Source organism: Hyperolius riggenbachi, chromosome 1, assembly GCF_040937935.1.
Source record: "Hyperolius riggenbachi isolate aHypRig1 chromosome 1, aHypRig1.pri, whole genome shotgun sequence".
NCBI lineage: Eukaryota > Metazoa > Chordata > Amphibia > Anura > Hyperoliidae > Hyperolius > Hyperolius riggenbachi.
In genome coordinates, this window is record NC_090646.1 from 100,023,425 (window position 1) to 100,049,831 (window position 26,407).

The following is a 26,407-nucleotide window of genomic DNA, read 5'->3' on the forward strand; positions in this document are numbered from 1 at the left end:
GCAACTATACCAGGCTACCTATACTGGGGAAAACTATACCTGACTACCTATACTGGGGCACCTATACCAATCAGGCTTAGCTACCTATACTGGGGACACCTATACCAGGTTAACGATATTGGGGGCAATTATACCAGGCTCCCTATACTGGGACACCTATACCTGGCTACCTATACTGGGTACACCTATACTTGGCTACCTATGCTGGGGGCAATTATACCTGGCTACCTATACTGGCTACCCTATACCAGGCTACCGATACTGGGGCACCTAAACCTGGCTACCTATTCTGGGGCCACTTATACCAGGCTACCTATATTGGGGGCTCCTATAACAGGTTACCTATATTGGATGCCAAAATCTTTTAATAACTCTACAATGCCAGAAATGATGAGCTAAATCAGCATGTTCTGAGTTACATTTTATGCAAGCCAGGGCACTATCTGCACAGAGTTTGTATGTTCTGCCCATGTCTGTGTGGGTTTCCTATGGGCACTCATGTTTCCTCACACATCCCAAATACATACAGATAAGTTCAATGGCTTGCCCCCAGATTGTCCCTAGACTACGATACATACACTACACGATACATACATAGACATATGACTATGGTAGGATTTAGAATGTGAGCCCCTCTGAGGGACAGTTTAAGCGACAAGATAATATACTCTGTACAGCGCTGATTAAGATGTCAGCGGTATATTAATACTAATTAATAATAAAAGTATGTGAATAAGATAACAACATTTTAAAAGCTTTTTCTGGGGAAATATAGGCATAATCAATCATATTGTTTCAAGACCATCTCTCTGAATCATGCAGCTTTGCCATGAATATCTAAAACTGTTAATATAAGTATTAGAAGTGTTTAGACCATCTTGCAACATTTTTTTTCTGTTGTGTATAGTGCACATTAGGGCATAGGAGATGATAGTACTGAGCCACGGACATCCTTGGCCCATTAGGTTCTGCAAGCATTTTATCAAGGGCATTGTTCCAGTCAATTTCTGAAAGGCTAGGGAGAATTGGTGAGATATAGGATTGTACCTGACTTGAAGAGCACCCAATGGACAAGCACTCATAAATGGACATTTAGCCAATAAAGTAGTATGCATCATATAAGAACGTGAAGCAGCATGAACACAATCACGTATATTTGTAAGCTTCTGAGCACGCCACTCACAAAAAATTCTAGATGACTGAGAGGGAGGTAAATCTGGGTTCTTCCTTAGTGGAAAAGAAGAATGGGCTTAGTGGAGAAGAATGGGCATTTTAAAGTGAACCAGAGACGAAGCACCCTCGTGTATTTTACCACATATATCAGTGGGAACATTAGAGAAAAAACCTACCCTGCTCTCTGTTTCATTCTTCACTGCACAGCTTGCTTCTTATCAGCCCTGATAAAATCCCAGACTGAGCATTCAGTCTGGCTTTGCTCAGGAATCATTATAGCGGAGTCTGTGTTTTCTGGTGTCTTTTCAAGCCCAAGCCTGCCCCCTTCTGGCTCTGCTCAGGAATCATTATAGCTGAGTCATTATAGCAAAGCCAGACTGAATGCTCAGTCATGGATTTTATCCAGGGCTGATAAGAAGCAAGCTGAACAGTGAAGAATGAAACAGAGAGCAGGATAGGTGTTTTCTCTAATGTTCCCATATGGTAAAATACATGAGGGTGCTTTATCTCTGGTTCACTTTAAGCAGCTGGTACTTCGTATACTTTGTAGAGTATGCCACAACCGCCAAACAGTGTAAAGTAGAAGATAATCAACAATTTCAAGGGGTAAGCATTCCTCATGCATATGTTGCATAGCTAATACCTCAATATCTGGAGATAAGTCCCGCTCCAACTATACGTTGGTGTAAATAGATGTTATGTATTTTATCTTTTAGAATGTGAAGGAGTGCTGCCTGATTACAACGGGAAGATTCTCATCAAGGAAATCGCGTGGTGGGTACAAGTTAAAGCGTACCTGAACTCAGAGCTTTCAAATTAGCTTATCTGCCTCATTTGTCATGACAGTTAGATGGCACAGGGCAGAGATCAAATTACAACTTGTAATTAGACACAGATGAGGAGGAATTAGACAGGCTAAACTCTCTAAATACATCCAGGGTGTTTTACTCTAAGTTTTCCTTTTGTCCTGTGCAAGAGTTCAGATCCACTTTAAGTAGTCAATATGTGATTTAGAGAACAGCAAAAATAGGCAGCACTCCTAATCAGGCTGCAACTGAAATGAAACCAACAGAGGTGTGCAGCTCCCCCAGGGACTTAAATACACACCTTGAATACAAACCAGATGCAAACTATGCACTAAACCCTAATCCAGATAAATGTAATGCAAACTGATACACATTGATGCAGCTAGCCACAAGTAGACTTACATTTTTGTAAAACAGGAGAAAATGGTAGCTCTTCCAATGGCAAATGGCAGCCTGCATTTGGAAGTGCTACCATATTCTCCTGTTGTACAAATATGTGATCTAACCCAAGTAATAGGAGTGGATAGACCCCAACGAGGTCTAGTTATAGAGGCTAGGTAGAAGGCAGTGGATTTTTTGTTGGTTTATTTTATATCCTGACATTAAAGGGGCACTATGGCGAAAAATTTGTAAAATTTAAAATATGTACAAACATAAACAAAGAAGTATGTTTTTCCCAGAGTAAAATGAGCCATAAAATACTTTTCTCCTATGTTGCTGTCGCTTAGTAGAAATCTGACAGAAGTGACAGGTTTTGGACCAGCCCATCTCTTCATGGGGGATTCTCAGGGATTTATTTATTTTCAGGAGCACTTAGTGAATGGCAGTTGCTGTTTCCAACGGCCAAAACACTGTGTATCGAGCAGGTAGGCTGGCCAGCATCATTGTGTAAATCCTTTTTAGGGAATATCTTTATAAAGAATAAAGGTCTTGCTAAGAATCCCCTATGAAGTGATGGACTAGTCCAAAACCTGTCACTTCTGTCAGATTTCTACTACCTACTGTAAGTGACAGCAACATAGGAGAAAAGTAATTTATGGCTCATTTTACTCTGGGAAAAACATACTTTTTAATTGTTTGTTTGCACATATTTAAAATTTAAATTTTTTTCGGCATAGTGCCCCTTTAAACCAAACCCCATAATTAGATGGAACAATTGGGGAATAGCCTGTTTAGGGTTGCTGATGTATACCAAGACATCATCAGCAATGGTCATGACTTTAGTTTCTATGGTGCCTATTATTATGCCTTTAAGAAAGGGGACCCGTTGCATAAGTCTTAGTAGAGGATCCAGCGTAAGGTTGAGAAGTAGAGGCTACATGGGCAGAGCCGGTGCTACCATAGAGGCAAAGGAGGCAATTGCCCCAGGGCCTCTGACCTCTGCTGGGCCCCCCAGGTGGTCTTTCTGACTGCTCCCATATGCCTGCATGTTCAGCTCAGCTGCAGTGGCAGGCAGGCCCACACTGGCCAGGAGGGAAGGGGGCAATCTCCCCCCAGGCCGCCTTTCATTTAGTGATTTAGGGCCAGTCTGGTGTCTGGTGTATTCAGGTTTGTTGTTGTAAGGCAATGTGAAACACTGGGCTAGCTGATAAAAGTGCAATTAGAGGGCAGGCAAGCTGATAAATATACAGGTACACAGCATGATGCAGAGCTTGCCTGGAGGGTCCCTGATCAAAAATCTGTCTGGTCTATTCCCAATGTTATAATGACTGCATGTGTGGATAAGGTGTTATACAAGTTGAAAAGTCCCTAGACTCCAGGAGGGCTGCTTTCTGACTTGTGTGAGAGACTGGCAGGGACACGAGACCTATTACAGGCAAGTAGCCTCTGTGTGATGTGGGACTGCAATACAGATAAGCTTTCTGCTCCATATCAGGCTATTCTCAATGTCTCTCCACTCCTCCTCTCTCTGGGCCAGTGCATGCCAAAATAACAATAGCAATTGCTAGCAATTTGTGAGTGCAATTTTGTGAAACAATTTTCTGAGATATTTTTTAATGAATTGCTCCAAAACATGCTACGTGCAGTGTAATCACAACGCTGCTGTGAGAACACCGTCATAGGGTAACATTAGCCAAGCGCTTTTCAAATCACTGTCGATTTGAAAAACGCTCAGAAGCCTTCTTGGTGTGCACCCTCAATCACCTTTGTTTCCCTCTCTCTGTCATACAGGAAAGCTAAATAAAAGTGCAATCCTGGTGTTTTTTTTTAAATGCCTGAATAGTTGACTGAATAGCTTGTTGGAACATGGCATATGTAGCTTTGTGGGACATTCTTGGGCGACACTCTTAATTTCTTTACTGATTGATTCTGCTGGTATGTCTCTGTTCTGGTCCAAGGGGGGTGTCCACCAACAAATCTCTGCAGAGAGGCCTGATGTAGTTACACCCCTACCCAGATGCCTTGTAATAACTCACCTGTCCCTGCAGCAGCTCCATCCCGTGCTCCCTCTTCAGCCACGCTGCCTGCCTCTATGACCCTGTGCATGTTATTTACATGTAACATGTGCCGGATGGAGGAGACACAGGCAGCAGGGCTGAAGGCAAAGCACAGGATGGAGCAGCTGATACAGGCGAGTTATTACAAGGCAGCTGAGCTACACAATGTGCGGGGGCCATGGGAGAAGTCTATGCGAGACCACGAGGGGCAGCAGTTGATTCTGGGACTGACTTTGCTGGGGGGGAGGAGTGTAGGGGGGCCCCAAGTTACTTTTGCCCCAGGGCCCCCGTGTGGCTTAAACCGGCCCTGTAAATGGGATACCCCTGTCTTTTTCCCCTTTGCATCACAATGGGTTTAGGCAATTGGTCATTAAAGGACAACTGAAGTGAGAAGAATATAGAGGCGCTACCATAGTTATTTCCTTTTAACCAATGCCAGTTACCTGGCAGCCCTGCTGATCTATTTGGCTGCAGTAGAAACAGAAACATCAGAAACAAGCATACAGATAAAAATTACTGCGAGCAGCTTTTTCTGAAAGTTATTATCACTTTAAAAGAATAAATGGGACAGTAATACTTGTCAATGTATTATTATTATTATTTATTGTATTTATAAAGCGCCAACATATTACGCAGCGCTGCACAATAGATAAATGGGTTAACATACAGGTAGAACATACGGAAACTCACAACAAAACAAGATCATGCAAATGATTTGATAACAATACATTGTCATAGGTCAAGATAGAGACTGTTCGAGTCTACAAGAAGGGTGGTTGTGAGTAAGATTGCATAATCAAGCTGGATACATTAGGGAGGAGGGCCCTGCCAGAGGCTTACAATCTAAAGGGTGGGGTGGAGACAATAGGTGCGTCTTTTGAGAGGGGGTCTAACAGAACATATTATGATGCTGGTGTAGAGGGGTATGCAAGCGTGAAGAGGTGAGTCTTGAGAGCTTGTTTGAGGGTATTAAAGGTGGGGGCGAGTCTGACGGCTGGTGGGAGAGAGTTCCAGAGAGTAGGGGCAGCCCTGGTGAAGTCCTGCAATCGTGCGTGTGACTGAGTTATGCGAGGTGCGACTAGGCGCAGGTCATTGGAGGATCGGAGGGGGCAGGCTGGTATGTGCCTGTGGACCAGATCAGAGATGTAGGTCGGGCAGGTCTTGTGCACTGATTTGTAGGCCAAGCACAGGATTTTGAAATTGATCCTAAAGCTGATGGGGAGCTAGTGTAGTACTTTACAGAGCGGAGTTGTAGAGGCGCTGCGGTGAGAAGAATGTATCAGTCAATGTATGATGGATGTACTGTAGCGCTGCAGCATACAGGCAGATTCACAAAACATCAGTAACATTTACATGCGCACAAAGACCACAAAAAGTTTACTGGCATTTACTCAAACTATGTAAGGACATTGGGCACATAGCATAACTTGTGTTATGTACACAATACACACATTGCTTGCATAGTGGGCTTTAAACAAGGAATGTAACGTATGGTATACAAGCAACATACAGTATTTATTTAGAGCCAAACCTGTGAGATATGTATAAGGTGTGTATGATTCGAGTGAACAAAGAAAATTCCACCAATCAAATTTGAAAAAGCATTATATCAAATCTTTATTAATCCTATACAGTGCTGGGCCGAAATTACGCATTAGCGTAATTACGCATCGTAATTCACTACAAATGCACCGTAAGCGTTACGTGTAAGGTTACGGTATTACGCGTAATTAATTACACGTAGGCCGTGGGTTACGTTTTACGCGTAACAAATTACGCGTAAGACAGTAAACTCCCATTGAAATTACACAGTCTGCCGTAATCGCGTAATATTACGCTCCCGTATAATATAAAAAAGCCGCCGACTTTAAGGGTTAATAGCAAAGCCCCCTTAAGTGCTAAGAGCCTCAAATTTGGAGAATATATTAAGGAGATCAGAAGGAATAAGAGGAAAAAAAAATTTTTCAAAAAGACTTTATAGTTTTTGAGAAAATCGATGTTAAAGTTTCAAAGGAAAAATAGATACATTTAAAAACCCGCCGACTTTAACGGTTAATAGCAAAGCCTGCTTAAAATTTAGAAACACCAAATTTACAGGGTATATTAAGGGGATCAGTGGGAATAAGAGGAAAAAATTTTTTTTCAAAAAGACCTTATAGTTTTTGAGAAAATCGATTTTTAAGTTTCAAGGGCAAAAATGTCTTTTAAATGCGGAAAATGTCAGTTTTTTTTGCACAGGTAACAATAGTGTTTTATTTTCATAGATTCCCCCAAGTGGGAAGAGTTTTACTTACTTCGTTCTGAGTGTGGGAAATATTAAAAAAAAAACGACGTGGGGTCCCCCCTCCCAGACCTCTTTAACCCCTTGTCCCCCATGCAGACTGGGATAGCCAGAATGCGGAGCACCGGCCGCGTGGGGCTCCGCACCCTGACTATACCAGCCCGCATGGTCCATGGATTGGGGGGTCTCGGAAGGGGAGGGGCAGCCAAGCTTTCCCCTCCCCCTCCGAGCCCTTGTCCAATCCAAGGACAAGGGGCTCTTCTCCACCTCCGATGGGCGGTGGAGGTGGAGGCCGCGATTTCCTGGGGGGGAGGTTCATGGTGGCATCTGGGAGTCCCCTTTAAAAAGGGGTCCCCCAGATGCCCACCTCCCCTCCCAGGAGAAATGAGTATAGAGGTACTTGTACCCCTTACCCATTTCCTTTAAGAGTTAAAAGTAAATAAACACACAGACACTTTGAAAAAGTATTTTAATTGAACAAAAAACATAACCACGAAAAAAGTCCTTTAATATTCTTAATTAACCATTAATACTTACCTGTCCCTTTAAAAGCCAGTTCCCACGCAATATCCTCGGAAATATACTAATCAGTTACAATGTAACAAAGCTATTACAATGTAACAACTTTGTTACTTTGTAACACCACCGCACCCGACGTCACTCGCCGCCACCGCCGCGTCTGCGCTGACCCGACAGAGCTCTGAGCTATATAGCTCAGAGCTCCCTAAGCATCTTTGTATTTGGGCTCCAAGGAGCCCCATTGGTCCTTAGCAGACCAATGGGGTTCCTTTAAATCAGAAGGAACCCCATTGGTCTGCTAAGGACCAATGGGGCTCCTTGGAGCCCAAATACAAAGATGCTAAGAGAGCTCTGAGCTATATAGCTCAGAGCTCTGTCGGGTCCGTGCGGGACGCTAAGTCCCCGCCGCCTCCCGCTGTCCTCCCCGCCTCTTCCACATGTCACCCACATGTCACCCACATGTGGGTGACATGTGGGTGACAGATGTGGGCGGGGCTGACAGCGGGAGGCGGCGGGGACTTAGCGTCCCGCACTGACCCGACAGAGCTCTGAGCTATATAGCTCAGAGCTCTCTTAGCATCTTTGTATTTGGGCTCCAAGGAGCCCCATTGGTCCTTAGCAGACCAATGGGGTTCCTTCTGATTTAAAGGAACCCCATTGGTCTGCTAAGGACCAATGGGGCTCCTTGGAGCCCAAATACAAAGATGCTTAGGGAGCTCTGAGCTATATAGCTCAGAGCTCTGTCGGGTCAGCGCAGACGCGGCGGTGGCGGCGAGTGACGTCGGGTGCGGTGGTGTTACAAAGTAACAAAGTTGTTACATTGTAATAGCTTTGTTACATTGTAACTGATTAGTATATTTCCGAGGATATTGCGTGGGAACTGGCTTTTAAAGGGACAGGTAAGTATTAATGGTTAATTAAGAATATTAAAGGACTTTTTTCGTGGTTATGTTTTTTGTTCAATTAAAATACTTTTTCAAAGTGTCTGTGTGTTTATTTACTTTTAACTCTTAAAGGAAATGGGTAAGGGGTACAAGTACCTCTATACTCATTTCTCCTGGGAGGGGGGGTGGGCATCTGGGGGACCCCTTTTTAAAGGGGACTCCCAGATACCACCATGAACCTCCCCCCCAGGAAATCGCGGCCTCCACCTCCACCGCCCATCGGAGGTGGAGAAGAGCCCCTTGTCCTTGGATTGGACAAGGGCTCGGAGGGGGAGGGGAAAGCTTGGCTGCCCCTCCCCTTCCGAGACCCCCCAATCCATGGACCATGCGGGCTGGTATAGTCAGGGTGCAGAGCCCCACGCGGCCGGTGCTCCGCATTCTGGCTATCCCAGTCTGCATGGGGGACAAGGGGTTAAAGAGGTCTGGGAGGGGGGACCCCACATCGTTTTTTTTTTAATATTTCCCACACTCAGAACGAAGTAAGTAAAACTCTTCCCACTTGGGGGAATCTATGAAAATAAAACACTATTGTTACCTGTGCAAAAAAACCTGACATTTTCCGCATTTAAAAGACATTTTTGCCCTTGAAACTTAAAAATCTATTTTCTCAAAAACTATAAGGTCTTTTTGAAAAAAAAATTTTTCCTCTTATTCCCACTGATCCCCTTAATATACCCTGTAAATTTGGTGTTTCTAAATTTTAAGCAGGCTTTGCTATTAACCGTTAAAGTCGGCGGGTTTTTAAATGTATCTATTTTTCCTTTGAAACTTTAACATCGATTTTCTCAAAAACTATAAGGTCTTTTTGAAAAAAAAAATTTCCCTCTTATTCCTTCTGATCTCCTTAATATATTCTCCAAATTTGAGGCTCTTAGCACTTAAGGGGGCTTTGCTATTAACCCTTAAAGTCGGCGGCTACCTAACATTGATCCATGCGTCAACTTTTCCGCTTGGCAGCATGACCTTACGCATTAATTGCTAGTAGGAATTTACGCGTAAGCCTATAACGTAACAACTTGAATTACGGTATTCTTACGCGTAATTGCGTAAGGGCAATGCGTAATTACAGACATGTACCGAAATTGAATGTCTATGCCGTAAGCGTAATTTCGTAATGCGTAATAGCGTAAAATTACGCGTAATGATCCGTAAGCGTAGCTTTTTCCATTACGATCAGCACTGATCCTATATCTTAATATAGTAAAACGATATAAAAATGCGCCCCCCCCCCCCCCCCCACCACCACCACAACTCCCTCCAACCTCTAAGGAACCACCCCTCACCCGCAGATCTCAAATATCCCACTCACTACACCCAACATATTTATTTATTTTAAGTATTTATATAGCACCGACATATTACACAGCGCTGTACAGAGTATATTGTCTTGTCACTAGCTGTCACAATCTAGTCCCTATCATAGTCATATGTATGTATCGTGTAGTGCATGTATGGTCTAGTAGGGCTGCACGATTTTAGGGAAAAATCGAAATTGTGATTTTTCTCTCAGAAATTGCAATTTCGATTTTTCCCTGATTTTCTTCAAATGCTGGGGGGGGGGGGGGGGGGGCCTGCACTGCCCGGTCCGCTGTCTGTAATGCCTTGCTTCTGGCCCCGCTGTGCGCGGATTGACCAGAAGCAGTGAATATGTATGAGTGTTAATGAGCGGGTGGCGGATCCACTTGAGCAAGCGGCCGGGCACATACAGCATTACCAATCACTGGCTAGCGATGGAATGACGGCAGCGGTAGGCGGAGCTGTATGCTCTGTACAGCTCCGCCTACCACTGCCGTCATTCCATCCCTAGCCAGTGATTGGTAATGCTGTATGTGCCCGGCCGCTTGCTCGAGTGGATCCGCCCCCCGCTCATTAACACTCATACATATTCACTGCTTCTGGCCAATCCGGTCCGCACTGCCTGGTTCGCTGTCTGTAATACCTTGCTTCTGGCCCCGCTGTGTGTGGATTGGCCAGAAGCAGTGAATATGTATGAGTGTTAATGAGCGGGGGGCGGATCCACTCGTGCGAGCGGCCGGGCACATACAGCATTACCAATCACTGGCTAGGGATGGAATGACGGCAGTGGTAGGCGGAGCTGTACAGAGCATACAGCTCCGCCTACCGCTGCCGTCATTCCATCGCTAGCCAGTGATTGGTAATGCTGTATGTGCCCAGCCGCTCGCTCGAGTGGATCCGCCCCCCGCTCATTACCACTTATACATATTCACTGCTTCTGGCCAATCCGCGCAGCGCGCACAGCGGGGCCAGAAGCAAGGTGTTACAGACAGCGGACCGAAAAACCGAAGGTACTGACGATCAGCAGATCGTCTTGCCACGAACCGCGGTTTCGGTTTTAAACCGAAAAACCGTGCAGCCCTATGGTCTAGGGCCAATTTTTTTTTGGGGGGGAAGTCAATTAACTTATCTGTATGTTTTTGGGAAGTGGTAGGAAACCGGAGTGCCCAGAGGAAACCCACACAGACACAGGGAGAACATACAAACTCCTTGCAGATGTTGACCTGGCTGGGATTCAAACCGGGGACCCAGCGCTTGCAAGGCAAGAGCGCTAACCACTATGCCACCATGCTGCCCTGTACATTGGGTATATGCCACAAGTTGCACAATTGCGCAACATCCATTATGCATCATAAATGCCAATAAACTTTATGCACTTTATGGATTTGATTCACTAAACCGTGACAACTGAAATATCACACCTTATCAAAGATATCACACCTTATTAAAGTTATCACACCTTATCAAAGATATCACATCCTTTGTGCGCCCTTTGTGACCATATAAATGTAACCGATTTTTGGTAAATGTTGAGACAGGAAATGATGGTTCCCACTCCGAAATTTTGTCACCCCATAGGCAATAATGTTAATATCATAATCGCTGGCACCAGCTGTGTAATCATGGTGCATAGTACATCATATTAGTACACAGCTTGGCGCGTGGTACTTTGCGGCGATACGGGCGTGATTTATTGGTGGATCAACTTAGAGGTTTCAGTTTGCAGCGAAGGGGAGGGTTAGTGTGAGAGTTACAGTGTGTTACAATAGGCAATAGTAGAATATTGGTAATATTACCAATATTCTACTATATTCCGTGCAAAAAAAAAAACCCAAAATTTTGGCTTTACCAGATGCCAAAATTTCCAAGTGCTGTTTTTACATGTGCGCAGTAAATCTGCTCCATTGTGTGTTCATAGCTCAGTAGAAATATACTATGCAGCCACATTATTATACACATCACAATCTGTAAGAGTACATTTGAAATCGGCGCCGGTAGACTTGGGCGCAGGATACAGCGGTATATAGCTGATCCTGCTTCTGCACAAGTCCGGGCCGATATAATTACTATTCCCCCTCCAGGCCGCCATGGATAGACGGGGAATGAAATAATTCGGCTTCCAGCGATTGCTGGAGGCCGAATTATTAGGTTTTTAAGCAACCTCGGCTCCATCTTCTGAAGGAGCCAACGTTACTCACTGAGCGCTTCAATAGGAGTGATTCCTATTGAAGTTTATGGAGGCGCCGGCTGCGCCCAAATCTAGCAGCGCTGAAAAGCACTGCTCCAATCTGTAACACCTTTAACATTTGTCCAGTCAACTAAATGTATTGTTTAAATGCAAGCAAGGATTACAAGTGCTGTTGCAGGCCTGGTGCAAGTAGTTAAAGACCCCTTTATGTTGTAGTACAATATCACAATTAGACATATGGACATTTTATTGAAATGTACTATTGACATATTGACATATTAGCATAAAACAACTTTAAAACAGTTTAGTAGTAGTTAAACAAACCCACCGTAAAAAAAATACAAATGTTCATAAATAAATAAGATATTAAAATACAAATGTGAATACATATTAATGAATAAAAATATTAAAAATGTTTAAATAGCTGTCTTTAAAAATGTTATAGATGTGAAACGCTTGTTGCCAAAAGCCAGCAGAAAAGCATTTCATCCAATAACAACACACATTTCTCTTTGCTAGGAATGTACGTGTTCACAGAGCCCTTGCTTCTCTTTTTGCATTCCTTTAATTCCCAAACATTTTGCAATATAATTAATCAATCTCAACTAACTGATCCAGAGAATAAAAATGTGTATTGCTATTTTTTTATATTTCCCACTTATTATATAGAGGTTGTGTAAGGATCTGCTCTGTTGGCCTGCGCAAGCAGGCAGTTTTTTGTCATTTACAGGGCCGCATTCTGCAGGTCTCTGGAAAAAAGACCCTTTGTCAGCTTGCAGCTTGCTGCAGTGGTAATTTGCATCCACTTGTTTTGCAAATTGACTTCCCTACTTCTCTGGAAGGGCTTCAGTATGGATGTCACTTTCTCCCAGAAGTCTTTGCTGGTCATAATTCCTGATTAGAATGCTTACCTGAGGAAAATGTATGCGTGCTCTAAGTTTTAACCCTAGCATGTCTGGCTCTGCAAATCTGGCTCAATTGGCTATTCATGAGGCAATGCTCATGCAAATATGCATTTGCTTTCGCACACCAAACTATGCAGGGTCAAAAAACGAATACCGCAATGCGGTCGCCCGGCGGGAATTAGTTCATGCCACATTAGCACTATCCAGAAGCGCCACGGGGAGGCTTCCCAATGCCCCCATACAACCGGGGGACCGCGGGGTCCCAGGCTCTCTCACTGCCTGGGAACCACAGCAGCACCCCGGAGGGGGAGGCTGGGTGGCGCAGGCGACCCCCCCCCAAGCGTGGCCAGAGCCGGAGGGAGCTGTCCGCTCCAACCTCCCAATATTAAAAACAGGCACTTACCTTAACGTCCATTGCGTTCTGCTACAAGCGCATTAACTTGGGGGCACCACATGGGAAAGGAGTGAAGCATGGGTCACCCCAAGCTTTAGAGCTCAGGGCTGGCTCACACACAACACTCCAGAGGGAGGGGGAAGGACAGGTGCAAACAAATCACTCCAGGGCTCACACCACCACAGCAAGCCATCTTCCACCTGCCTCCAAAGGATACAACTGAAAAAAATGCTTACCTGAGGAAAATGTATGCGTGCTCTAACACCAAGTTATAACCCTAGCAAGTCTGACTCTGCAAATCTGACTCAATTGGCTATTCATGAGGCAATGCTCGTGCAAATATGCATTTGCTTTCGCACGCCAAACTATGCAGGGTCAAAAAACAAATACCGCAATGTGGTCGCCCTTTTGGTGAGAGTGCCTGGGACCCCGCGGTCCCCCGGTTGTATGGGGGCATTGGGAAGCCTCCCTGTGGCGCTCCTGGATAGTGCTAATGTGGCATGAACTAATTCCCGCAGGGTGACCGCTTTGCGGCATTCGTTTTTTGACCCTGCATAGTTTGGCGTGCGAAAGCAAATGCATATTTGCATGAGCATTGCCTCATGAATAGCCAATTGAGCCAGATTTGCAGAGCCAGACTTGCTAGGGTTAAAACTTGGTGTTAGAGCACGCATACATTTTCCTCAGGTAAGCATTTTCTGCAGTTGTATCCTTTGGAGGCAGGTGGAAGATGGCTTGCTCTGGTGGTGTGAGCCCTGGAGTGAGTTGTTTGCACCTGTCCTCCCCCCCCCCCCCCTCTGGAGTGTTGTGTGTGAGCCAGCCCTGAGCTCTAAAGCTTGGGGTGACCCATGCTTCACTCCTTTCTCATGTGGTGCCCCTAAGTTAATGCGCATGTAGCAGAAAGCAATGGACGTTAAAGTAAGTGCCTGTTTTTAATATTGGAAGGTTGGAGCGGACGGCTCCCCCCGGCGCTGGCCACGCTTGGGGGGGGGGGTCGCCTGCGCCACCAAGCCTCCCCCTCCGGGGTGCTGCTGTGGTTCCCAGGCGGTGAGAGTGCCTGGGACCCCGCGGTCCCCCGGTTGTATGGGGGCATTGGGAAGCCTCCCCGTGGCGCTCCTGGATAGTGCTAATGTGGCATGAACTAATTCCCGCAGGGCGACCGCTTTGCGGTATTCGTTTTCTGACCCTGTTGCAAGGGCAGGGCTCTCTCCCCCTGTTGTGTCTTGGTAACCATTATACATTTTATTCATCATGTTCATTTTATCACTGTCATTACCAATTCTATAATTTGTATTTTGTATCATTCTTTGTATTTTGTCACTAATTATGTATCTTGTATATTGGTGTACACCATTGTCTGTATTATTATGTACCCCATGTTTGTTTCTAACTTTGTACAGCGCCAAGGAATATGTTGGCGCTTTATAAATCAATAATAATAATAATAATAATAATTCCTGCAGGGCGACCGCTTTGCGGCATTCGTTTTTTGACCCTGCATAGTTTGGTGTGCGAAAGCAAATGCATATTTGCATGAGCATTGCCTCATGAATAGCCAATTGAGCCAGATTTGCAGAGCCAGACTTGCTAGGGTTAAAACTTTGTGTTAGAGCACGCATACATTTTCCTCAGGTAAGCATAATTCCTGCTTAGTCAGACTGTTTTGAGCCCAGCCTTCTGTGATCTGTTTGCAAGGTTTTTGTTAGCTTATTCAGGAATTGGTTTCTCAACTCCTGTCAGCTTGAACTCATCTTGCTATTTGATCTCTGCTGCTAGTTAGGGGTGGTACGCTTTGTCGCTGTTGCGCTTAACATGCGGTGACCGTGCCTTGAACGTGTTTTGTCTCTGTTGCGCATATCGTGCGGAGACTGCGTTTAGCTAGTACGTTTGTTATTTTCACATTGTATTTGATGTGTTCCATTTTCTTGTTCTCATCTTAGTGCTGCGGTGGCATTGAGGCGATTCTCTGTCTGTTGACGAAGTGAGTGTGTACTGCGGTTGTGCATCGCTACTTCGATCTCTGTACTTCTCTTTTCTTGTCTCATGTTGGGGATGAACGCCGTTGCATGGTTTGCAACTAGATTGGCGGACATACCTTCAGTCTGTCTTAGTCTTGTCTGAAGTCTGCGAAGTGAGCGTGCACTGCGGTCGTGCATCGCTACTTCGATTCCTGTTACTTCGGTTTCTGTTCTTGTGTTGTGGATGAATACCATTGCATGGCTTGCAACTATATTGGCAGACATCCATTCATTCTATGACTGTCCAGTCTGTTTCTATGCATTTTGCTCGAGTCTATCCTGTCTTAGTGCTGTGTTCACACTTGTGTATTGTTTTTGCTTTGTGCAGACGCAGTCTAAAGTCTCTGGAGCGCACGGAGGAATCTCTCCTCTGTGCTCCACAGCACCTTCTGCTGGCTGCTTTGTTTCCATCATTACTGGGCCTCTTTTTGTTTGAACGTTTGTAGGAGATCTTCTCTGTGTGTGCGCTGACCGAGGATATTAGTCCGCAATTGTTACAGGTTGATTCACAAACGTTTTTACATACACTATCTCACCTTGGCCCATATGCAATTCACTTTTTCACCAGAGTTTACTCCTAGGAGATACTTTTTCAACGTATTTTTAAATAGATTTTCAGTATTTTGTAATCGAAAAAGTACCAAAAAGTAGGTGAGAAAATACCATCAAAGTTATTTTTAGTATTTTCTTGCTTGGTGGTGGCTTAAGAGGCATTTTATTGACAAGTTTAAATTAATTATCTAAAAGAAAACTCAGTAGAAAAAGTTTATTGCATATGGCCCCTTTAACAGTGTATCTCATGAATTATCTCTCCTTGGCCCATATGCAATTAACTTTTTCTCCTGAGTTTTCTCTTGGGTGACATTTTTCACACTTGTCAACAAAATGCATTTCAATCTTACAGAAAGCAAGAAAATACTCAAAATAATTTCGATAGTACCTTTTCACCTACTTTTTGGTTGTTTTTTAGTTGAAAAGTGCTGGAAAGTTATTTTAAATCAAAGATAAAAAATGATCTCCTAGGTGAAAAATCAAGTGAAAAAGTGAATTGCAAATGGTCCCTTGTGGTTAAAGTGAAAAATAAGATTATTGTTATTATTTAGTATTTATATAGCGCTGACCTTCTGCAGCTCTGTACAGAGTATATTGTCTTGTCACTTAATTGTCCCTCAGAGGGCCTCACAATCTAATTCTTACCATGGTCTGGTCATATGTAATAATAATAATCTGAACTTTTCTATTGCGCTTTTCTCCTGTTGGACTCAAAGCGATCAAGAGCTGCAGCCACTGGGCATGCTCAAGGGGCCACCCTGCAGTGTTAGGGAGTCTTGCCCAAGGACTTCTTACTAATTAAGTAGTGACTCTAGCCAGGATTCAAATCCTGGTCTCCCATGTCAAAGGCAGAGCCCTTAACCAATACGCTATCCAGCCACTATGTCTATACATGTATCTTGTAGTGTATGTATCATAGTTTATTGCCAATTTTAGGGGAAGCCAATTAACTTATCTGTATGCTTTTTGGGACGTGGGAGGAAACCCACGCAGACACGGGGAGAACATATAAACTCTGTGGACATAGTGCCCTGGCTGGGATTTGACCAGGGACCCAGCGCTGCAAGGTGAGAGCGTATACAACTATGCCACTGTGCTTTGAGAGAGAAGTTTTGTGGATCAGCCCCACTATCTTAGCTTCCCTTATCAATGGACTTTGAACATCAAAGTAGAGATGAAGATGATCAAAGAGATTTTACATTTTCAGGTTGATGCAAATTTGAGATTTATCCATTTAAAAAAACGACAAATGTTGCTGATATGAGACATAAGCTCTCAATAACTGCTTCCACCACCTATAATGAGTCTTGTTTGTGAAGTTATAGGGTCCCCCTTCTTCAAGTAATTGGCAATGAATACTGTACAGAGATTATACCTATGCAATGTTGTGGTTAAACTTTAGTCCTTTTTTTACATATCAGCAGGACCGGTTTCAGCAACATTGGGGCCCAGGGCAAAATAAACCTGGGGGGACCCCCAACAGATACCCCGGAACAAAAAAATCGCCATTAAGGGACCTTTTTTGCAGCTGGTATAGTCAGGGTGTGAAGCCCCAATCGGTCGGAGCTCCACATTCTGGAAATCCCAGCCTGCATGGGGGACAAGGGGTTAAACATTTTCAGGAGGGGGGACCCCACATAATTGAAAAAAAAAATTTCCACACTTTAAAATTTTTTAGGGAAAATAGGAAAAAATGCCAGGGATCTTCATAAAGCCATATTGCGGCTGTATAGCGATCCCTGGCCAAAGCACTGCGGCTGCGGAGGGGTTTCTAGGAGGTCCATACGTACTGCGTATGGAATCCCTAGAAACCTCATCAGGAATTACATTGCTCTTTATTTTGATACGTTTGCTACTAACAGTGACATTTACCGCATTTAAGAGTATACTTTTTTCCTTCGAAACTTTAAAATCGATTTTCTCAAAAACTATAAGGTGTTTTTGAAAATGATCCCAATGATCTCCTTAACATATCCTCCAAATTTAGGGTTCCTAGCACTTAACCCTCCTGGCGGTTTGTCAAAATCCGCCAGGGGGCAGCAAATACGTTTTAAAAAAAAAAAAAAAAATTTCATGTAGCGAGACGAGGTCTCGCTACATGATAGCCGCTGCTGAGCGGCATCCCCCCAGCCCCTCCGATCGCCACCGGCGATCGGAGATCAGGAGATCCCGTTCAAAGAACGGGATCTCCTGGAGGGCTTCCCCCGTCGCCATGGCGACGGGGCGGGATGACGTCACCGACGTCATCGACGTCGTGACGTCAAAGGGGACTCCGATCCACCCCACGGCGCTGCCTGGCACTGATTGGCCAGGCAGCGCACGGGGTCTAGGGGGGGGGGGCGGCTGCGGCGACGCGTATAGCGGCGGATCGGCGGGTAGCGGCGGCGATCGGGCACTGCACGCAGCTAGCAAAGTGTTAGCTGCGTGCAGCAAAAAAAAAATTATGCAAATCGGCCCAGCGGGGCCTGAGCGGTGCCTCCCAGCGGCATAGCCCGTGCTCAGCACGGGCTTACTGCCAGGGAGGTTAAGGTGGATTTGCTATTAACTGTTAAAGTCGGCAGGTTTTTAAATGTGTATTTTTTTTCCTTCAAAACTTTAAAGTCGATTTTCTCAAAAACTATAAGGTCTTTTTGAAAATGATCCCAATGATCTCCTTAACATATCCTCCAAATTTAGGGTTCCTAGCATTTAAGGTGGATTTGCTATTAACCGTTAAAGTCGGCGGGTTTTTAAATGTGTATTTTTTTTCCTTTGAAACTTTAACCACTTCGCCATATCTGGACGCATATATCCGTCCAAATAGGCAGTGGTGCTGCAGCCGTGTGTTGCGCGCGATCGGGCGCGCGCCCGCGCGCGCTCCCGCTGCCTCCCGCTGCCCCCCCGATCAGTGAATGGGAATATAATTCCCATTCACCGATCCAAGTCCCCGGCAGAAATACCGACGCTTTCTCATCAGAGAGCGTGGTATTTCTGCCCCCAGGAAACAACTTCTCTTCATTTTAGTTCCTAGATGCGACATCGTTCGCATCTAGGAACTTTTTGAATGTGGCCATCTTGTGGCCAAATAGTAAACTGCACCCACATACCTGTATTGAATAAAAAATACATTATTTTACATCTAAAATTGGCTATTTACCTCCCAAACTAAAATTACCCAAATACATTTTTGTATTAAAAAAAATAATAAAAAAAATTACAATTAAAAAAAAAAAAACTACATAAATAGTTACCTAAGGGTCTGAACTTTTTAAATATACATGTCAAGAGAGTATCTTATTACATTTTTTAAAATTATAAGCTTGTAAATAGTGATCGACGCAAATTGAAAAAATGCACCTTTATTTCTAAATAAAATATCGGCGCCATAAATTGTGATAGGGACGTAATTTAAATGGTGTAATAAGCGGGACAAATGGGCACATAAAATGCATGGGTTTTAATTACTGTAGCATGTATTAATTTTAAACTATAATGGCTAAAAACTGAGAAATAATGTTTTTTTTCCATTTCTATCTTAATCTTCCTGTTAAAATGTATTTACAGTAAAGTGGCTCTTAGCAAAATGTACTACCTAAAGAAAGCCTAATTAGTGGCGGAAAAAACGAGATATAGATCAATTAATTTTGATAAGTAGCGATAAAGTTATTAGCGAATGAATGGGAGGTGAACATTGCTTGGATGCATAAGATTTTCGAAGCTGTAGGCTGAAGTGGTTAAAATCAATTTTCTCAAAAACTATAAGGTCTTTTTGAAAAAAAAAATTGTCCTCTTGTAGCCACTGGGGGCCCCTACAGGCTCTGGGACCCTGGGGCAATTGCCTCCTTTGCCTCTATGGTAGCGACAGCATATCGGATTCCAAACCTTCAAATTTTGTTTTATGTTGTATGTTCCCATCCTGCCCTTTCCTCCTTTCCTTCCCTCTACCTTACTTCCCTTTACCTCTCCTCCCTACCTCCCTATGTACATCCCTGCCCCATCCTAAGGTTCTATGCCTGTATATATACAGTGGATTAAAGGGAACCTAAACTGAGAAGGATATGGATTTTTCCTTTAATACCAGACTCTCCTGCTGATCCTGTGTCTCTAATACTTTCAGCCACAGCCCCTGAACAAGCATGCAGATCAGGTGCTCTGACTGAAGTCAGACTGGGTTAGCTGCATCCTTGTTTCAGGTGTGTGATTCAGCCACTACTGCAGCCAAAGACATCAGCAGGACTGACAAGCAACTGGTATTTTTAAAAAGGAAACTTCCATATCCCTCTCAACTAAGGTTCCCTTTAAGCAATGCATTACTAGTTTCTTGTATATTGGAAATCAGATTTTTCTGTGCTACATCTACATTGTGCATACTATGTTGGCATTTTTCCTGTGTACTGATCAAAATTAAATAAAACTTTGATTGTTAAAAAAACAAATACAAATGGCTCTAATTCAGTCCCCCCAAAAAACAGGCATCCCTAAAATCAGGGATGCTCATCATAAGTTCGTGATCACGAGACGTTTTTTGTGATCACGAGGTCGTAATCGGCATTAGTGATCGGCTCTCGATCACGAATGCACTCGTGATTGCACTTGTTACCCGACTCGTGATCACTAGTTAGTATTTTTGATTAAAAACCTGCTGACTTTAGCGGGTAATAGCAAAGTCCAGTTATATGCGAGCCAAAATTCATTTAGGTGGTAGGTTGTATGAGCGAGCAATAAACCGTGAAAGCTGCAGTGGTCTGAATGGAAAAAAAGGGTCTGGTCTTTAAGGGGGGTAAAGCCTACGGTCCTCAAGTGGTTAAATGCCAGAAACACCAAATTTGCCAGATATGTTAATAAGAACAGTGGGGACAAGAGGAAACATTTTTTTTCAAAAAGACCTTATAGTTTATGAGAAAATTGATTTTAAATTTTCAAAGGAAAAAAGTATACATTTAAATGCGGTAAACGGCAGTTAATGTATTTTAAGCATTTAAATGTATACTTTTTTCCTTTTAAACTTTAAAATCAATTTTCTCATAAACTATATGGTCTTTTTGAAAAAAATGTCCCTATTTGGTGTTTCTGGCATTTAACCACTTGAGGACCGTAGGCTTTACCCCCCTTAAGGACCAGACCCTTTTTTTCCATTCAGACCACTGCAGCTTTCACGGTTTATTGCTCGCTCATACAACCTACCACCTAAATGAATTTTGGCTCCTTTTCTTGTCACTAATAAAGCTTTCTTTTGGTGCTATTTGATTGCTGCTGTGATTTTCACTTTTTATTATATTCATCAAAAAAAAGACATGAATTTTGTAAAAAAAAATGATTTTTTTAACTTTCTGTGCTGACATTTTTCAAATAAAGTAAAATTTCTGTATACATGCAGCACGAAAAATGTGGACAAACATGTTTTTGATAAAAAAAAAAAACATTCAGTCTATATTTATTGGTTTGGTATATTTGGTATATTAGTATATATTTATTGGTTTGGGTAAAAGTTAAAGTGAATTTTCCCATTTTCAAGCATCTCTGACTTTTCTGACCACCTGTCATGTTTCATGAGGGGCTAGAATTCCAGGATAGTATAAATACCCCCCAAATGACCCCATTTTGGAAAGAAGACATCCCAAAGTATTCACTGAGAGGCATAGTGAGTTTATAGAAGATATTATTTTTTTGCCACAAGTTAGCGGAAAATGACAGTTTGTGACAAGAAAAAAAAAGTTTCCATTTCTGCTAACTTGTGACAAAAAAAATATGAAATCTGCCACGGACTTACCATGCCCCTCTCTGAATACCTTGAAGTGTCTAAATGGGGTCATTTGTGGGGTGTGTTTACTGTCCTCACATTTTGGGGGTTGCTAATTTGTAAGCACCCCTGTAAAGCCTAAAGGTGCTCATTGGACTTTGGACCCCTTAGCGCAGTTAGGCTGCAAAAAAGTGCCGCACATGTGGTATTGCCGTACTCAGGAGAAGTATTATAATGTGTTTTAGGGTGTATTTTACACATACCCATGCTGGGTGGGAGAAATATCTCTGTAAATGACAATTGTTTGATTTTTTTTTACACACAATTGTCCATTTACAGAGATATTTCTCCCACTCAGCATGGGTATGTGTAAAAATACACCCCAAAACACATTATACTACTTCTCCTGAGTATGGCGATACCACATGTGTGGCACTTTTTTGCACCCTAACTGCGTTAAGGGGCCCAAAGTCCAATGAGTACCTTTAGGATTTCACAGGTCATCTTTGTTTCAAGACTACTCCTCACGGTTTAGGGCCCCTAAAATGCAGGGCAGTATAGGAACCCCACTAATGACCCCATTTTAGAAAGAAGACACCCCAAGGTATTCAGTTAGGAGTATGGTGAGTTCATAGAAGATTTTATTTTTTGTCACAAGTTAGCGGAATTTGATTTTAATTTTTTTTTTTTTCACGAAGTGTCATTTTCTGCTAACTTGTGACAAAAAATAAAATCTTCTATGAACTCACCATACTCCTAACGGAATACCTTTGGGTGTCTTCTTTCTAGAATGGGGTCATTTGTGGGGTTCCTATACTGCCCTGGCATTTTAGGGGCCCTAAACCATGAGGAGTAGTCTTGAAACCAAATGTCGCAAAATGACCTGTGAAATCCTAAAGGTACTCATTGGACTTTGGGCCCCTTAGCGCACTTAGGGTGCAAAAAAGTGCCACACATGTGGTACTGCCGTACTCAGGAGAAGTAGTATAATGTGTTTTGTGGTGTATTTTTACACATACCAATGCTGGGTGGGAGAAATATCTCTGTAAATGACAATTGTTTGATTTTTTATACACACAATTGTCCATTTACAGAGAGATTTCTCCCACCCAGCATGGGTATGTGTAAAAATACACCCCAAAACACATTATACTACTTCTCCTGAGTACGGCAATACCACATGTGTGGCACTTTTTTGCAGCCTAGGTGCGCTAAGGGGCCCAACATCCTATTCACAGGTCATTTTCAGGCATTTGTTTTCTAGACTACTCCTCACGGTTTAGGGCCCCTAAAATGCCAGGGCAGTATAGGAACCCCACAAGTGACCCCATTTTAGAAAGAAGACACCCCAAGGTATTCTGTTAGGTGTATGGCGAGTTCATAGAAGATTTTATTTTTTTGTCACAAGTTAGTGAAAAATGACACTTTGTAAAAAAAAACAATAAAAATCAATTTCCGCTAACTTTTGACAAAAAATAAAATCTTCTATGAACTCGTCATACACCTAACAGAATACCTTGGGGTGTCTTTTTTTCTAAAATGGGGTCACTTGTGGGGTTCCTATACCGCCCTGGCATTTTACGGGCCCAAAACCGTGAGTAGTCTGGAAACCAAATGTCTCAAAATGACTGTTCAGGGGTATAAGCATCTGCAAATTTTGATGACAGGTGATCTATGAGGGGGCAAATTTTGTGGAACCGGTCATGAGCAGGGTGGCCTTTTAGATGACAGGTTGTATTAGGCCTGATCTGATGGATAGGAGTGCCAGGGGGGTGACAGGAGGTGATTGATGGGTGTCTCAGGGGGTGGTTAGAGGGGAAAATAGATGAAATCAATGCACTGGGGAGGTGATCGGAAGGGGGTCTGAGGGGGATCTGAGGGTTTGGCCGAGTGATCGGGAGCCCACACGGGGCAAATTAGGGCCTGATCTGATGGGTAGGTGTGCTAGGGGGTGACAGGAGGTGATTGATGGTTGTCTCAAGGTGTGATTAGAGGAAGGAATCGATGCAAGCAATGCACTGGCGAGGTGATCAGGGGCGTTCTGAGGGTGTGGGCGGGTGATTGAGTGCCCTAGGGGCAGATAGGGGTCTAATCTGATGGGCAGCAGTGACAGGGGGTTATTGATGGGTAATTAATGGGTGTTTAGGGTATAGAACAGATGTAAACAATGCACTTGGGAGGTGATCTGACGTCGGATCTGCGGGCGATCTATTGGTGTGGGTGGGTGATCAGATTGCCCGCAAGGGGCAGGTTAGGGGCTGATTGATGGGTGGCAGTGACAGGGGGTGATTGATGGGTGGCAGTGACAGGGGGTGATTGATGGGTGATTGGCAGGTGATTGACAGGTGATCAGTGGGTTATTACAGGGAAGAACAGATGTAAATAATGCACTGGCGAATTGATAAGGGGGGTCTGAGGGCAATCTGAGCGTGTAGGCAGGTGATTGGGTGCCCGCAAGGGGCAGATTAGGGTCTGATCTGAGGAGTAACAGTGACAGGTGGTGATAGGGGGTGATTGATGGGTGATTGATGGGTAATTAGTGGGTGTTTAGGGTAGAGAACAGATGTAAACAATGCACTTGGGAGGTGATCTGACGTCGGATCTGCGGGCGATCTATTGGTGTGGGTGGGTGATCAGATTGCCCACAAGGGGCAGGTTAGGGGCTGATTGATGGGTGGCAGTGACAGGGGGTGATTTATGGGTGATTGACAGGTGATTGGCAGGTGATTGACAGGTGATCAGTGGGTTATTACAGGGGGGATAGATGCATACAGTACACAAGGGGTGGGAGGTCTGGGGGGGGGTGGGTCTGGGGAGAATCTGAGGGGTGGGGGTGATCAGGAGGGAGCAGGGGGCAGTTTAGGGAATAAAAAAAAATAGTGTTGACAGATAGTGACAGGGAGTGATTGATGGGTGATTAGGGGGGTGATTGGGTGCAAATAGGGGTCTGGTAGGTGGGCAGGGGGGGTCTGAGGGGTGCTGTGGGCGATCAGGGGGCAGGGGGGGGAGATCAGTTTGATTGGGTGCAGACTAGTGTGGCTGCAGCCTGCCCTGGTGGTCCCTCAGACACTGGGACCACCAGGGCAGGAGGCAGCCTGTATAATAGGCTTTGTATACAGGGATGCTCGGGTAGTGCTTTTTATTACCCGCCCGGATCCGGATCCGGGTACCCAGATATCCGGATCCGGATATCCGGATCCGACCTTGCGGATATCCGGATCCGATCCGGATATCCAACCAAATTACCCGCGGGTACCCGACCTATTCGGGTATCCGGATAGAAAACCCGGAAGTGCCCTTTAAATAGCTTTAAAGAGGAACTCCAGTGAAAATAATGTAATAAAAAAGTGCTTCATTTTTACAATAATTATGTATAAATGATTTAGTCAGTGTTTGCTCATTGTAAAATCTTTCCTCTCCCAGATTCACATTCTGACATGTATTACATGGTGACGTTGTTACTGTGGGCAGGTTATGTAGCTGTTTCTAGCTGTTCTGGCTGTTACAGACTGCTGTAAACAGCCATTTCCTGACTGTGAACATTGTTACATTGTGGCAGTTTGCCCAGAGTACCGCGGTACTCAGAGCTTCTTGTGGGAGGGGTTTCACCACAATATCAGTCATACAGCGCCCCCCGATGGTCTGTTTGTGAAATGCAATAGATGTGTCATGTAAAAGGGGGTATCAGCTACTGATTGGGATAAAGTTAAATTCTTGGTCGGAGTTTCTCTTTAAAATGGTTTTTAGGGTAAATGATGCATGTAGCATCATGTTTTTTTTTTTAAAGGGAAGAACTAATTAATTATTTGGTGGACATAAAATGAAAAAAAAAAAAAAAAAAAAGCTGTCAATTAACATCAGGACTAGCTTCCAGACAGCAGTCGTGCAGCCCACATTGTGTCCAAAGTCCAATCGCACAGCTGGGACATGGCAGTTTTGAGCTCTGACATCGCCAAAAAATTAAAGCTATTGTAGTGGGCTAGTGGCGTGATAGCTGGTGGCAGGCTATTGTATTTGTAGTGGCGTAATAGCTGGTGGCAGCAGACGATGCAGTTTAGTGTGGACCCTGGTGTTGGTGGGTACCACAGACAGGAGCAGCAGGAGCAGCAGGATAAGTAGGTCGATGCAGCTGTTGGAGTGGCGTAGTAGCTGGTGGCAGCAGAAGAAATAGTTGTGTGGATGGACCCTGGTGTTGGTGGGTACCACAGACAGGAGCAGCAGGAGCAGCAGGATAAGTAGGTCGATGCAGCTGTTGGAGTGGCATAGTAGCTGGTGGCAGCAGAAGAAATAGTTGTGTGGATGGACCCTGGTGTTGGTGGGTACCACAGACAGGAGCAGCAGGATGAGTAGGTCGATGCAGCTGTTGGAGTGGCGTAGTAGCTGGTGGCAGCAGAAGAAATAGTTGTGTGGACCCTGGTGTTGGTGGGTACCACAGACAGGAGCAGCAGGATGAGTAGGTCAATGTAACTGTTGGAGTGGCGTAGTAGCTGGTGGCAGCAGAAGAAATAGTTGTGTGGACCCTGGTGTTGGTGGGTACCACAGACAGGAGCAGCAGGAGCAGCAGGATGAGTAGGTCGATGCAGCTGTTGGAGTGGCGTAGTAGCTGGTGGCAGCAGAAGAAATAGTTGTGTGGACCCTGGTATTGGTGGGTACCATAGAAAGGAGCAGCAGAATGAGTAGGTCGATGCAGCTGTTGGAGTGGCGTAGTAGCTGGTGGCAGCACAAGAAATAGTTGTGTGGACCCTGGTGTTGGTGGGTACCACAGACAGGAGCAGCAGGATGAGTAGGTCGATGCAGCTGTTGGAGTGGCGTAGTAGCTGGTGGCAGCAGAATAAATAGTTTTGTGGACCCTGGTGTTGGTGGGTACCACAGACATGAGCAGCAGGAGCAGCAGGATGAGTAGGTTGATGCAGCTGTTGGAGTGGCGTAGTAGCTGGTGGCAGCAGAATAAATAGTTTTGTGGACCCTGGTGTTGGTGGGTACCACAGACTGGAGCAGCAGGAGCAGCAGGATGAGTAGGTCGATGCAGCTGTTGGAGTGGCGTAGTAGCTGGTGGCAGCAGAAGAAATAGTTGTGTGGACCCTGGTGTTGGTGGGTACCACAGACAGGAGCAGCAGGAGCAGCAGGATGAGTAGGTCGATGCAGCTGTTGGAGTGGCGTAGTAGCTGGTGGCA